The following is a 14,476-nucleotide window of genomic DNA, read 5'->3' as shown; positions in this document are numbered from 1 at the left end:
CCATGAATACTTCTTCCTATACAACTCATGCACCCATTCAACCTCCCTCATGCCACACTCATCAAGCATTGCCCCCCACACCACCTCAAATTCATCTATCTCGATGTCTACCACTATGAAATGTTTAAAAAGTTGTATGAATCGTGGGTTAAAAATTTTTGACGTCGCATACCGAAAAAGATGCCACGCGCACAATCGGTGATGAGCAGCAGGGAAAATCCTTTGAATATCTATGCGCATTGCTGGATCGCCATTGGAGATTACCAACTTTGGTGCTACACCCCCATGCACTCCAAAAATTGTTCAAGCACCTATACATAAGATTCTTGTGACTCACAAGACACCAAAGCCGTGCCAAATATGCACGTCTGGTTGTGATGGTTAACCCCGGAAAAAACCACTACGGGTAGATTATATTTGTTCAGTCTATAGGTCACATTGAGTGCCAGCACGTCACCAAATACCCCATAATTATACTGACTGCGCCCATCACTCCAAAACAGGTTGCACAAGTGTTATCCAGGACCCAATCTATGCCTCCAAAACATTTTTCCATCAACACAACCAACACCTTCTAGGAACCGAATTACTGCATTCACATCTCCATCCTACAATGCTCTTTGCCTCCTCACCTCGTTATACATATCTTGCTTTGTAAACGTGATCATGTTGAAGCCAGCAAGCTGGGCTACAAACGATTCATAGATTTTAGGAATGCTAATTCCTATATCCCGCATGCTTGTTAGATGAGCAATATCAACCTCTGAAATTTTCTTGTGTGATCTCAAGAAATCCACAAACTTCCCCAAAACAAGCTCGTGATTGTACTCATCGACAAATTGTGAGACATGCCACTTTCTGCTACCATCTTTCCTCTTAATTCTCATCACACCCACGCAACCACAACGAGTTATTACTTTATGTTCCTTCTTTCTATCAGTCTTCTCCAACCATTTCTTCTCTTTGAACCCCTCTCTATTGCAGACCCCTTAATGCGGCTAACAATCTCTCTGACAATATTTATTACCTTCTTTCCTTGTCTTGTTGCAAATCCCTTAATGCGGCTATAGATATTATAGAAACCGATTGCTTCCTCGGGCGTGTTAAATTCCATTAGAAGAACGTCTTCTGATCTAAGCCCACCCATATCTATATATCCATGCGATCCCCCACCCTCGCACTCCAAATTCCTACCCTCATCTTCAGCCTCATTGCCTAGGTCAAACAATACTTCCTGCAAAAAAATCAACAAAACCATGACGGCAAAATCATATATACCTTACAAACTTGGGAAAGTATTTGACGGAGCTCTTGTAGAAAGGTCCATCAAATAAAGTTGACTAAAATATTTGTATGTTGGGAACAAAACTCTCAAGAATTGATTAACGACTCTTTCTATTTCATTGTTGCAATTCTCACCATACTTTATTTTATCCACACACTCCACAGGTTGCAAATGTGACTCAACTTTATTCATCTATGAATATTAATTTAGTTAAATTGTTAAATTGTTCACAATACAAAGGTAATGAGAGGTACATTTATATATTAATATTATCAATTATTTCATATTTATTGTCATTCTTTATACATATCTTTGATGTAGGATATAGATAAAAAATTTATAATTAATAGTATACGTGTTTCTCCTTTAAGGTTAGGGTTCTACGGATTGGCAAATGAAACATTAGTTGGTACAATTCATATTTAACTGAATAAGAATATTTGTACGCTTCGGTGAAAGTTTTATTTAATTTAAAACAAATGCCAACTATTATATTGTAAAATGTAACAAGTTATTTAATTTTCATAACGTGTATAATAGTTAACATTTAGTTTATATTCGTAACATTGTTGTCAAACTCTCGAGTTAACTCGTAAACTCGTACGAGTTTACGAATTTAGGTAGTGAAATCGAGTTAACTCGAACACAAACTCGTTTTTGAGTAAACTCGGGTAGACTCGCATAAACTCGGTCAAACTCGCGAGTTTGAGAGCGAGTTAGCGAGTTTGCGTTAGGTGCCCATTTTGGCCAAAAATGACGTCATTTTGGCATTCTGGCCCAAAAAAAAACGAAAAAATGCTACCCACTTATCCTAAATCCCTAATTGGCTCAGTGACTCCCTCTTACCTCACTCTTTGATGTTCTCCCTCTCTCCCGCACTCATTGTTCTGACTTCACTCATTTGCCTTCATCGCCGTTCTTCGCCGGCTGGCACTCTTGCTCCTTTGTCTACTCAGCTTCGCGCACAACCCCGCGTCTTACTCTCTGCTCTGCTTCTCGCCTTCTCCTTATCTTGCTCTCTATTCTCTTTTATGCACGTCGAGCCTCTGCCGTGTCTACCGTGCTGTCGTTGAGCCTCTACCGTCGCGCAGAGTTGTATACGTTCGTCGAGCCTTTGCTACTTCTATTGATCTGCTCTGCTTTGCTGCCACCGTTCACCGTTTCTCTACCTCCACTGCTACACAACCTTGCCGCTTCTCTTCCTGCATGACCGCGCCACTTCACTACCTTCATTCAGGTATGTTTTTTTAAAAAGATTTCATAGTTGTTACTTGAGTTTATTATTGACTTCCTGAATTTTCTAGTTGTTACTTATTACTAATTTTAATTTTTTAGTTGTTCTGGTCTCTGGAATTGTATAAATTATGAATGTTTGAATTTTAATCATTGTTAATTCATTCTTTTGAATATCTAAATTCTGATCATTGAAAGCTATTGCAGTTACAAATTTAGTAAATTACAGTGTTATTGTGTGTCTATGTTAGTATATGATATGGTTCAATGTTCATAGTTGATTATTTGATTTAGGAGAAGAATTTTTATTTAGGGACAAACTTACTAATTTGATTATTTATTATTGTTGATTTAGGGATAAAATATTTGAAACTGTTGGTTTAAGGACAAAATGGTGAAGATGAGGATATTGATACCATGGAAGATGAAGATATTGAAGGATTTCAGTTCGACTTTTAGTTTATTAGGCCATTTACTTGTTATTTTGTTGTTTTCTTTTTTCCGGTTGTGTTATTTGAAGCTTTGATTGTGTGTGGGTTCAATGTTAAACTAGATGCATACTTGTGAAGAATTTGAATGTGTGTTCTAAAGTACCTGTTGTAATTGTGGTACTATTTTAATTTATTATATGTTTTGAAGTTGAACTTATTAATTTTGAATGCCTAAATTTAAGTATATATATATATATATATATATATATATATATATATATATATATATATATATATATTAAAAAAATTCATAACAGGTAAACTCGTACGAGTCTATGAGTCGAGTTTAGGTCAGCTCCACGAGTTTACTTAGACTCGCGAGTTTGACAACCTTGATTTGTAATGTATAGAATAATTAATATCCACTTAGGAAGTTATTTCAATTTCCAATACTATACCAATCTTACTTTATTTTATGCAGATCCCAAATTATTAATTTATATTTTTATTATGTCTCTTAATTGCTTTACACACTGGTATTATTTAGGTGTAATTATTTTGTTGGTTCTTATAGTTTTGCCAAATTTTTAATTAAGTCCCTATACTTTTTTTTAATTGAGTCTTTGCACCAAATTGTTTTTTAATTGGGTTCCTAATTTTTTTTCTTTTATTTAGGTTCTTGCACTAATTTTTTTTTTACTTGAGTCCCTATACAATTAAACTAATTATTGTCAAGGAGGACCTAATTGAAAAAAAAAATTTGGTACAAGGACCAAATTAAGAGAAAAAAAAGTATATAAATCTAATTGAAAATTTTACAAAAGTATAAGGATCAACAGAATAATTAAACCTATTTTTTATTATTATTACTCTCCATATATGTATCTACCATTATCATTCAGATTTTTTTTCTTAAATTATCAAAATTTAATGCTAGTAATCCTTAAATACAATATCAAAATATATTATTTTTCTCTAGCATAAACAAAAATGTACTATTGTAAGTTTTCAGCTAACAATTACAAATTTAACTTGCAATCTTTTTTTTTGGTGACTATTTAACTTGCAATCTAACATAGTGTAAGAACATTATAGTTTATTATTTTATTATATTATCTTTGTACCACATAATATAACATAAAGTAGAATTCTATATTTTACCACATCTTTAACATTATGTATCAATCTAATATATGTTAATTTATATGTTTATCGGGTTACCAAGTTATTTAAAAAATTAATTAATAAATATTCTTATCTTACTACATCTTTAACATTATATGTCAATCTAATAATTAGTAAAAAAAATACTACTAACTAACATAGAATTGATTAGAAATTCAAAAAAGAATTAGCAAAATATCTATGAGAATTTTTTACTCTACCATTAGTAGGTATAAATAATCTTGTGTCTTATATATGCCAATCAAATGATCAGTACCATATGCCAAATGAATAATATTAAATTAATAAATTTTTTGAATTATAATTTTTTATTTTAATTTAATTATAAACAAATTTGCATGTACTTAACTGTCAGTACTCTACAAAAGCAAAACAACAACATTCATAAAAAATTATTTATCAACACTGATTACACACTTCCTTGTATCCTAATTATTCTTTTCCTCCTCTCATACACGGCGCCAACAACTAACCTTTGTCATTGTCACTATCTAGTTCAGGAAATCACAAAAACTCATCCAAATAGTTGTGCCATATAAAATTGGGAAGACAAGTAAGAAAAATTGAAAAATGGTTAAAAATAATGAAAGCGTAGGATTATTGGACTAAAGAATTCAAGAAGAGGTTAAAGGTTTCTATAAGGGTTAAGTACAATTTTGGTCTCTAAGGTATAGGTCAAAAAAAATTTTCATCCCTAACCTTTTTTTGCATACAAAATCGTCCCTAAGGTTCAGCTAAACTTTTAAACCGTCCTTTGGAGTAAAATACCTTTCTCCTTCTTCACCAAAATAATCAGTTTTCATTCTTCTTTCTCTTCTCTGTCACACAACAGCATCTCATCTTCTTTTTCTTCTTTGTCGTCACAGAATCAAGAACAACAGCAATGAAGTAGAAATAAAGAAAGAAAAGAACAACAACAATTCATTAGAAGAGAAGAAAAAAAGAGCAACCATCACCATCTCTCTCAACTCTGGAGAACAACAACAAAGAAAGAAACTTTCAATACCATTTACTCTCAGCATTCTCATTTTCTTTCTCTATTTTCCTTCCCTATTCAGAATCAGAAGAAACAGAAGCAGAACAACAATAAAATCAAAATAAAATCAGAATCAACAACAACAATAGAATCAGAATTAATGTAATTAATAATAGAGTAAAGTATCATTTATGTCCCCAACATTTGGAGTAAGTCTCAAACCTATCCCTAACGTTTTAAATGTCCTATTTGTGTCATAGACGTTTCTAAATCGAATCAATGTTGTCCTACCGTCCAAATGACTAACATTTGGTTAACGGCGTTACACACGTGGACATTAAGTGAGTAAGCCCAAAGGTTGAGATACACACGTCTGCCTCTTTGCGCCCAATATATCGTTCATTATAGCAAATACGAAACGTCGAAGAATCAGAGCACCTCTACCCAACGTTTTTGATTCCAGTTCTCGTTACCATACACGTTTTTTCTCTTCATCGAGGCTGATCGTAGGGAGGGGCTGGAAGGTAGTTGGCGGATCGTTCTTGGGAGTTTTGCATGAAAGCTTACACCTTTGTTGTGGTGACAGAGTTTGATCGTGCGACGAGGTATGTAGTTGAAAAAAATTTTGTTTTTTGGGGTTTTATTGAGTAGTTCCACGAAGAAAAGATGGCCGGCAATGTATGAGATTGCGTGCATTTTTAGGGTTTAGTTGGTTTTTTGTATTCTCAGCAAAATGTTCGTTGCTTATGTTAGTTAGGGCATGAATTTACGTTTTTTGGTGATTGAATGTGTGCCTGCGATTATGTTGTTTTGTTATGTTTGCCTGTTGTAACAGGGTCTGTTGGTTAGGATGAGTTATTTTAGTGTCAAAGTTTACCACCAAGGTAGCTTTGGACTTCAACGAGGGTAATTGAAGTATTTGGGTGGGGAGACAACTGTCATAGACTACTGCAATGAAGATGAATGGAGCCTGATTGAGGTTTATGACATAGTGAGCAGACAAAGGTATTTGAAGAAAGATATTGCTGCAATGTGGTACAAATCACAGGATCAGAATACAGAAGAAGGCTTAAGGATGCTGCGAACTGATAAAGATGCAATGAATATGGCTAACATTGGGGTTAGGGAGGATATGGTGGAGCTGTTTGTAGTTCACAAAACAAGTGATATCTATGAGGTGGTTGAAGATGTACACTTGTTAGGGAGTACTGAAAGTAACATGCAAGTGAAGGGTGGTGGATCTGATGGGCAGGGCCCAATGGTTACAAGTGAGGCCCAAACAGTTGGACAGGTGGAGAAAAATTCTGGACCAAATGTGGAGGAAGAAATTCTGGGTAACAAAGATGAATCAGATGAGGAAGGAGAGGGTAGTGATGGCAGTGAGGACGAGGACTATGAACCCAAGGGTGGTGAATATGATAGTTGTGATTCATGGAGTTCTGATTCGAGAAATGGTGATGGTTCAGAAGATAGTGCTGCCGAAGTTGTGTTTGGTGACAGTGATGATGATAAGGAATGGGCAGAGGGCTTAGTAGATGTCAACATCAGGGTAGGGGATAGATTCGAGGCTGCATCAACTGAAACCCAAACAGATGCAGCAAAAGCTAGTGGGAGTGCCAAAGGTAAGGAGAAGGTTGTTGCAGGTTTAGGTGATGAGAAAGAAGGATATGATTCTGAAGAATTCCTAGATATGCCTATTACTGATGATGATGAGAATGGAAATAGTGTTGCCAAGAAGTATCCATTGCACAAGCAGCTAAAGGATATGAGTGAGTACAAGTGGGAGGTTGGAACTCTTTATGTCTCAAGAGAAGAGTTCAAGGATTGTGCCACTGCCTATGCTGTACACACTGGGAGGGATTTAAGGTTTGATAAGGTTGATCTTCGGAGAGTGAAGGTCACTTGTGTGGAGGGTTGTAACTGATTTGCATACTGTGGGAAGATTAAGAATGAGCAAACATGGCAATTAACCAGTTGCCATAACAAGCATAGCTGTTCTAGAGAGTTGAAAATTGGAATTATGCATGCAAACTGGTTGAGCAAGGTGTTTCTAAAAACGATCGCTGAGAATCCAAAAATAAAGCTCTCCACACTAATGAAGAAAGCATACAGCAAGTGGAATGTAGAGCTAACTAAGTCTAAAGCTGCCCGGGTTAAGCAGTTTGCACTTGATGAGTTACAAGGAACGTACATAGAGCAGTATTGGAGACTCTATGACTATTGTCATGAATTGCTGAGGTCTAACCCGGGTTCTACAGTTAAGTTGCAAGTGGAGAGACCACCTGAGTTTGCTTCTGAGAGACCAAAACCGGGTGTGGATTTAAGGCCAAAGTTCCAAAGACTTTATGTGTGCCTTGATGCATGCAAGAAGAGTTTTATGGTTTGCAGACCAATAATTTGCCTTGATGAGTGCTTCATCAAGACACCATATGAAGGTCAACTTCTCACGGCTATTGGCTGGGACCCGAACGACCAGATACTGCCGATAGCCTACGCAGTGGTTGAAGCAGAGACTAAGGACACATGGACTTGGTTTCTCACCAATCTGTGTGATGACTTTGGTAGTGACAAGATAAGGAGATGCACCTTCATTTCTAACCAACAAAAGGTACTTATTTCTCTACTCACTTCATTCATAGTGTTAGTTTTAGTGTTAGACTTGCTGATAGCTACGTTATTGATCCTAGTTTAGTGTTAGAGTTGTTGCCTATAGTGAACCTAGTGATTGAAATGTATGACTTGTAGTATGAATTGTGCATGTCCATACTACAAGTAAAACTGATTAATTGTGATAATAGATTCTGTGATTAATTGAAATGTATGTACTTGGTTAATTGTCATTATCACATATCATGCTGATTTAATTACTACTTCAAGTAAAACTGATTTACTATGGATTTAGGGCTTAGTTCCAACCTTTGATGAGCTCATTCCCAGAGTAGATCATAGATTCTGTGTTAGACATCTTTATAGCAATTTCAGGAAGAGATTCCCAGGGCTGCAACTAAAACTGATGATGTGGAATGCTGCAAAAGCCACTTATTTACAAGAGTAGGAGAGAAACATGGCTGAAATCCAAAAGGTTGATAATGGAGCCTACAACCACCTTATGGAGATACCAACCAAATATTGGTGCCGGCATAAGTTTGGGACTTGGTCTAAGTGTGATACCTTGGTTAACAACATGTGTGAAGTATTTAACTCTGTGATTGTGGACGCCCGGGAGAAGCCTATAGTCAGTATGCTTGAAGACATCAGAGTATACATAATGAGGCGTTGGGCTGATAATAGGGATCGGATAATTGAATACCAAAGAGAGGTGTTGCCCCGTATCAGGACTAAGGTTGAAAAACAAGCTGATTGATGAGCGGATAATTTATACGCTTTTTGACATTGTTTTTAGTATGTTTTTAGTAGGATCTAGTTACTTTTAGGGATGTTTTTAATAGATTTTATGTTAAATTCACATTTCTGGACTTTACTATGAGTTTGTGTGTTTTTCTGTGATTTCAGGTATTTTCTGGCTGAAATTGAGGGACTTGAGCAGAAATCAGATTCAGAGGTTCAAAAAGGACTGCTGATGCTGTTGGATTCTGACCTCCCTGCACTCAAAGTGGATTTTCTGGAGCTACAAAACTCGAAATGGCGCGCTTCCAATTGTGTTGGAAAGTAGACATCCAGGGCTTTCCAGCAATATATAATAGTCCATACTTTGGCCAAGAATTGATGACGTAAACTGGCGTTCAACGCCAGCTCTCTGCCCAAATCTGGCGTCCAGCGCCAGAAAAGGATCCAAAACCAGAGTTGAACGCCCAAACTGGCACAAAAACTGGCGTTCAACTCCACAAATGGCCTCTGCACGTGCTACACTTAAGCTCAGCCCAAACACACACCAAGTGGGCCCAGGAAGTGGATTTATGCATCAATTACTCACTCATGTAAACCCTAGTAGCTAGTTTATTATAAATAGGACCTCTTACTATTGTATTTGACATCTTTGGATGCCTGGTTCTTAGATCAGAGGGGCTGGCCTCTCGGCCATGCCTGGATCTTTCACTTATGTATTTTTAACGGTAGAGTTTCTACACTTCATAGATTAAGGTGTGGAGCTCTGCTGTTCCTCAAAGATTAATGCAAAGTACTACTATTTTCTATTCAATTCTTCTTATTTCGCTTCTAAGATATCCATTCGCACCCAAGAACGTGATGAAGGTGATGATTATGTGTGACGCTCATCATCCTTCTCCCTTATGAACGCGTGCCTGACAAACACTTCTGTTCTACATGAATTAAGCTAGAATGAGTATCTCTTAGATCTCCTAACCAGAATCTTCGTGGCGTAAGCTAGAATGATGGCGGCATTCAAGAGAATCCGGAAAGTCTAAACCTTGTCTGTGGTATTCCGAGTAGGATTCAATGATTGAATGACTGTGACGAGCTTCAAACTCGCGAGTGCTGGGCGTTAGTGACAGACGCAAAAGGAGGGTGAATCCTATTCCAGCATGATCGGGAACCGACAGATGAATAGCCGTGCCGTGACAGGGTGCGTGAGCATATTATTCACTGAGAGGAGGGGATGTAGCCACTGACAACGGTGATGCCCTTGCATACAGCCAGCCATGGAAAGGAGTAAGACAGATTGGATGAAGATAGCAGGAAAGCAGAGGTTCAGAGGAACGAAAAGCATCTCCATTCGCTTATCTGAAATTCCTACCAATGATTTACATAAGTATCTCTATCCCTATTTTATTATATTAAATTCGAAAACACCATTATCACTTTATATCTGCCTGACTGAGATTTACAAGGTGACCATAGCTTGCTTCATACCAACAATCTCCGTGGGATTCGACTCTTACTCACGTAAGGTATTACTTGGACGACCCAGTGCACTTGCTGGTTAGTTGTATCGAAGTTGTGACAGACAATAAAACTAGATCAGAGCACTAGGCCTTTGAAGCCATGGATATGTATCACAATTTCGTGCACCAAGTTTTTGGCGCCGTTGCCGGGGATTGTTCGAGTTTGGACAACTGACGGTTCATCTTGTTGCTCAGATTGGGTAATTTTCTTTTCGTTTTGTTTTCAAAAATCTCTCAAAAATATTTTCAAAAATCTCTCATCTGTTTTCGAAAAAAAATAAAAATGTTTTCAAAAATATATTTTTCTTCAAAATTTTTGAGAATGAATTCTAGTGTCTCATATAACATGTTTTAGCTTGGCTGGCTATTAAGCCATGTCTAATTCCCAGGATTTTGATTGAGGACTATGAATTCATTGCTTCCTTTTTCCCAAATATTTTCGAAAAAATTAAAAGAAAATACAAAAAAAAAAAATTAGAAAATCATAAAAATCAAAAATATTTTTCTGTTTCTTGTTTGAGTCATGTGTCATGTTATAAGTTTGGTGTCAATTGCATATGCATCTTGCAATATTTTCGAAAAATCATGCATTTATAGTGTTCTTCATGATCTTCAAGTTGTTCTTGGTAAGTCCTCTTGTTTGATCTTGATGATTTTTTGTTTTGTGTCTTTTCATGTTTATCATATGCATTCTTGAATTCTTAGTGCGTAAGCATTAAAGAATTCTAAGTTTGGTGTCTTGCATGTTTTCTTTGCATTAAAAGTTTTTCAAAATTGTGTCTATGATGTTCATCTTGGCATTCAAAGTGTTCTTGGTGTTCATCTTGACATTCATAGCATTCTTACATGCATCACATGTTTTGATCTAAAAATTTCATGCATTGCATATTTTTCATGTTTTTCATAAAAATTTCAAAAATAAAAAAAAAATATCTTTCCCTTTTTCTCTCATCAAATTTGAAAATTTGAGTTGACTTTTTCAAAAATTTTTAAAAATTAAGTTGTTGCCAATGAGTCAAATCAAATTTTCAATTTGAAAATCTTATCTTTTTCAAAATCTTTTTCAAAAATCAAATCTTTTTCAAAATCCTTAGTTATTTTCGAAAATTCCAAAAATATTTTTCAAAAATCTTTTTCTTATTTTTATATAAAATTTTCGAAAATAACTAATCAATTAATGTTTTGATTCAAAAATTTGAAGTTTGTTACTTGCTTGTTAAGAAAGATTCAAACTTTAAGTCCTAGAATCATATCTTGTGATTTCTTATGAATCAAGTCATTAATTGTGATTTTAAAAATCAAATCTTTTTCAAAAACTAATTTCTATCATATCTTTTTAAAAATATCTTCTTATCTTATCTTTTTCAAAAATATCTTTTCAAAATATCTTTTCTAACCTCCTAACTTCTTATCTTTTCAAAATTTGTTTCAACTAACTAACTAACTTTTTGTTTGTTTCTTAACTTTTTCAAAACTACCTAACTAACTCTCTCTCTCTAATTTTCGAAAATATCTCCCCTTTTTCAAAAATTCCTTTTTTATTAACTAATTATTTTTATTTTTTATTTTTATTTCAAAAATTTTCGAAAAATACTAACAAATTTTCAAAAACCAATTTTCAAAAATCACTAACTCCTTTTCAAAATAATTTTCGAAAATTATACCTCCCACATCCTATTCTATTTATTCATTCATATCCTAACATCTCATCTCACATCTCTTCCATTCTCACAGTTGTGTTTCTTCCTTTACATCACATTCTTTATCTCCCCCTCTTCTTCCATTTGTGATCCCTATACTATGGTATAAAGGATCCCTATTATTATTATCATTTTTCTGTCCATTCTTCCTTGTATTATGAGCAGGAGCAAGGATAAGAACATTCTTGTGGAAGCAGATCCAGAACCTGAAAGGACTCTGAAGAGAAAATTAAGAGAAGCTAAAATACAACAATCCAGAGATAATCTTTCAGAAATTTTCGAACAGGCAGAGGAGATGGCAGCCGAAAATAATAATAATGTAAGGAAGATGCTTGGTGACTTTACTGCACCTAATTCCAATTTACATGGAAGAAGCATCTCCATTCCTGCCATTGGAGAAAACAACTTTGAGCTGAAACCTCAGTTAGTTTCTCTAATGCAGCAGAACTGCAAGTTTCATGGACTTCCATCTGAAGATCCTTTTCAGTTCTTAACTGAATTCTTGCAGATATGTGATACTGTTAAGACTAGTGGAATAGATCCTGAAGTCTACAGGCTCATGCTTTTCCCTTTTGCTGTAAGAGACAGAGCTAGATTATGGTTGGATTCTCAACCCAAAGATAGCCTGAACTCTTGGGATAAGCTGGTCACGGCTTTCTTAGCCAAGTACTTTCCTCCTCAAAAGCTGAGCAAGCTTAGAGCTGATGTTCAAACCTTCAGACAGAAAGAAGGTGAATCCCTCTATGAAGCTTGGGAAAGATACAAACAGTTGACCAAAAAGTGTCCTTCTGACATGCTTTCAGAATGGACCATCCTGGATATATTCTATGATGGTTTATCTGAGCTATCAAAGATGTCACTGGACACTTCTGCAGGTGGATCCATTCACCTAAAGAAAACGCCTGCAGAAGCTCAAGAACTCATTGACATGGTTGCTAATAACCAGTTCATGTACACTTCTGAAAGGAATCCTGTGAGTAATGGGACGCCTATGAAGAAGGGAGTTCTTGAAGTTGATACTCTGAATGCCATATTGGCTCAGAACAAAATATTGACTCAGCAAGTCAATATGATTTCTCAGAGTCTGCATGGAATGCAAGCTGCATCCAACAGTACTCAAGAGGCATCTTCTGAAGAAGAAGCCTATGATCCTGAGAACCCTGCAATAGCAGAGGTGACTTATTTAGGTGAACCTTATGGAAACACCTATAACTCATCATGGAGAAATCATCCAAATCTCTCATGGAAGGATCAAAAGCCTCAACAAGGCTTTAATAATGGTGGAAGAAACAGGTTTAGCAATAGCAAGCCTTTTCCATCATCCACTCAGCAACAGACAGAGAACTCTGAACAAAATACTTCTAATTTAGCAAACTTAGTCTCTGATCTATCTAAGGCCACTGTAAGTTTCATGAATGAAACAAGATCTTCCATTAGAAATCTGGAAGCACAAGTGGGCCAGCTGAGTAAAAGGATCACTGAACTCCCTCCTAGTACTCTCCCAAACAATGCAGAAGAGAATCCAAAAGGAGAGTGCAAGGCCATTGACATAAGCGCCATGGCCGAACCTGTGAGGAGAGGAGAGGACGTGAATCCCAAGGAGGAAGACATCCTGAGACATCCAGTGATCAATAAGGAGCTTCCCTCTGAGGAACCAAAGGACTCTGAGGCTCATCTAGAGACCATAGAGATTCCATTGAACCTCCTTATACCCTTCATGAGCTCTGATGAGTATTCCTCTTCTGCAGAGAATGAGGATGTCACTGAAGAGCAAACTGCCAAGTTTCTTGGTGCAATCATGAAGCTGAATGCCAAATTATTTGGCATTGATGCTTGGGAAGTTGAACCTCCCTTGTTCATCAATGAACTAAGTGATCTGGATCAACTGACATTGCCTCAGAAGAGACAGGATCCTGGAAAGTTCATAATACCCGGTACCATAGGCACCATGATCTTTAAGGCTCTGTGTGACCTTGGTTCAGGAATAAACCTCATGCCCCTCTCTGTAATAGAGAAACTGGGAATCTATGGGGTGCAAGCTGCTAAAATCTCATTAGAGATGGCAGACAGCTCAAGAAAACAGGCTTATGGACAAGTAGAGGATGTGTTAGTAAAGGTTGAAAGCCTTTACATCCCTGCTGATTTCATAGTCCTGGATACTGGAAAGGAAGAGGATGAATCCATCATCCTAGGAAGACCTTTCCTGGCCACAGCAAGAGCTGTGATTGATGTTGACAGAGGTGAAATATTCCTTCAATGGAATGAGAACTCCCTTGTGTTTAAAACTCAAGGATCTCCCTCTGCAACCATGGGGAGGAAGCAGAAAAAGCTTCTCTCCAAGCAGAGTCAACTAGAGCCCCCACAGTCAAACTCTAAGTTTGGTGTTAGGAGGCCACAACCAAACTCTAAGTTTGGTGTTGAACTCCCATATCCAAACTCTAGGTTTGGTGTTGGAAAGTCTCAACAAAGCTCTGCACATCTGTGAGGCTCCATGAGAGCCCACTGTCAAGCTATTGACATTAAAGAAGCGCTTGTTGGGAGGCAACCCAATGTTTATTTATCTAACTATATTTTTCTTAGTTATGTATCTTTATAGGTTCATGATCATGAGGAGTCACAAAATAAATATAAAAATTGAAAACGGAATCAAAAACAGCAGAAGAAAAATCACACCCTGGAGGAGCATCTGTCTGGCGTTCAAACGCCAGAACAGAGCATAGTTCTGGCGTTCAACGCCAGAAATGGCAGCAAATGGGCGTTGAACGCCCAAAATGGGCACCAACCTGGCGCTGAACGCCCAGAGT

General features: G+C 36.6%; 1 non-coding gene across 1 annotated transcript; it reads right to left on the bottom strand.

Moving 5' to 3' along the window:
• Positions 1-12,363: 12,363 nt before the first annotated feature.
• LOC112773710 (small nucleolar RNA R71) lies at positions 12,364-12,471 on the bottom strand. Its single transcript, XR_003188247.1, has one exon. It is a non-coding gene; the product is annotated as a small nucleolar RNA R71 (small nucleolar RNA).
• Between the last annotated feature and the right edge of the window lie 2,005 nt (positions 12,472-14,476).

This window comes from Arachis hypogaea, chromosome 18, assembly GCF_003086295.3.
Source record: "Arachis hypogaea cultivar Tifrunner chromosome 18, arahy.Tifrunner.gnm2.J5K5, whole genome shotgun sequence".
Classification (NCBI taxonomy): Eukaryota; Viridiplantae; Streptophyta; class Magnoliopsida; order Fabales; family Fabaceae; genus Arachis; species Arachis hypogaea.
The sequence above is the reverse complement of the archived record's forward strand: the minus strand, read 5'-3'. Positions and strand labels throughout refer to the sequence as shown.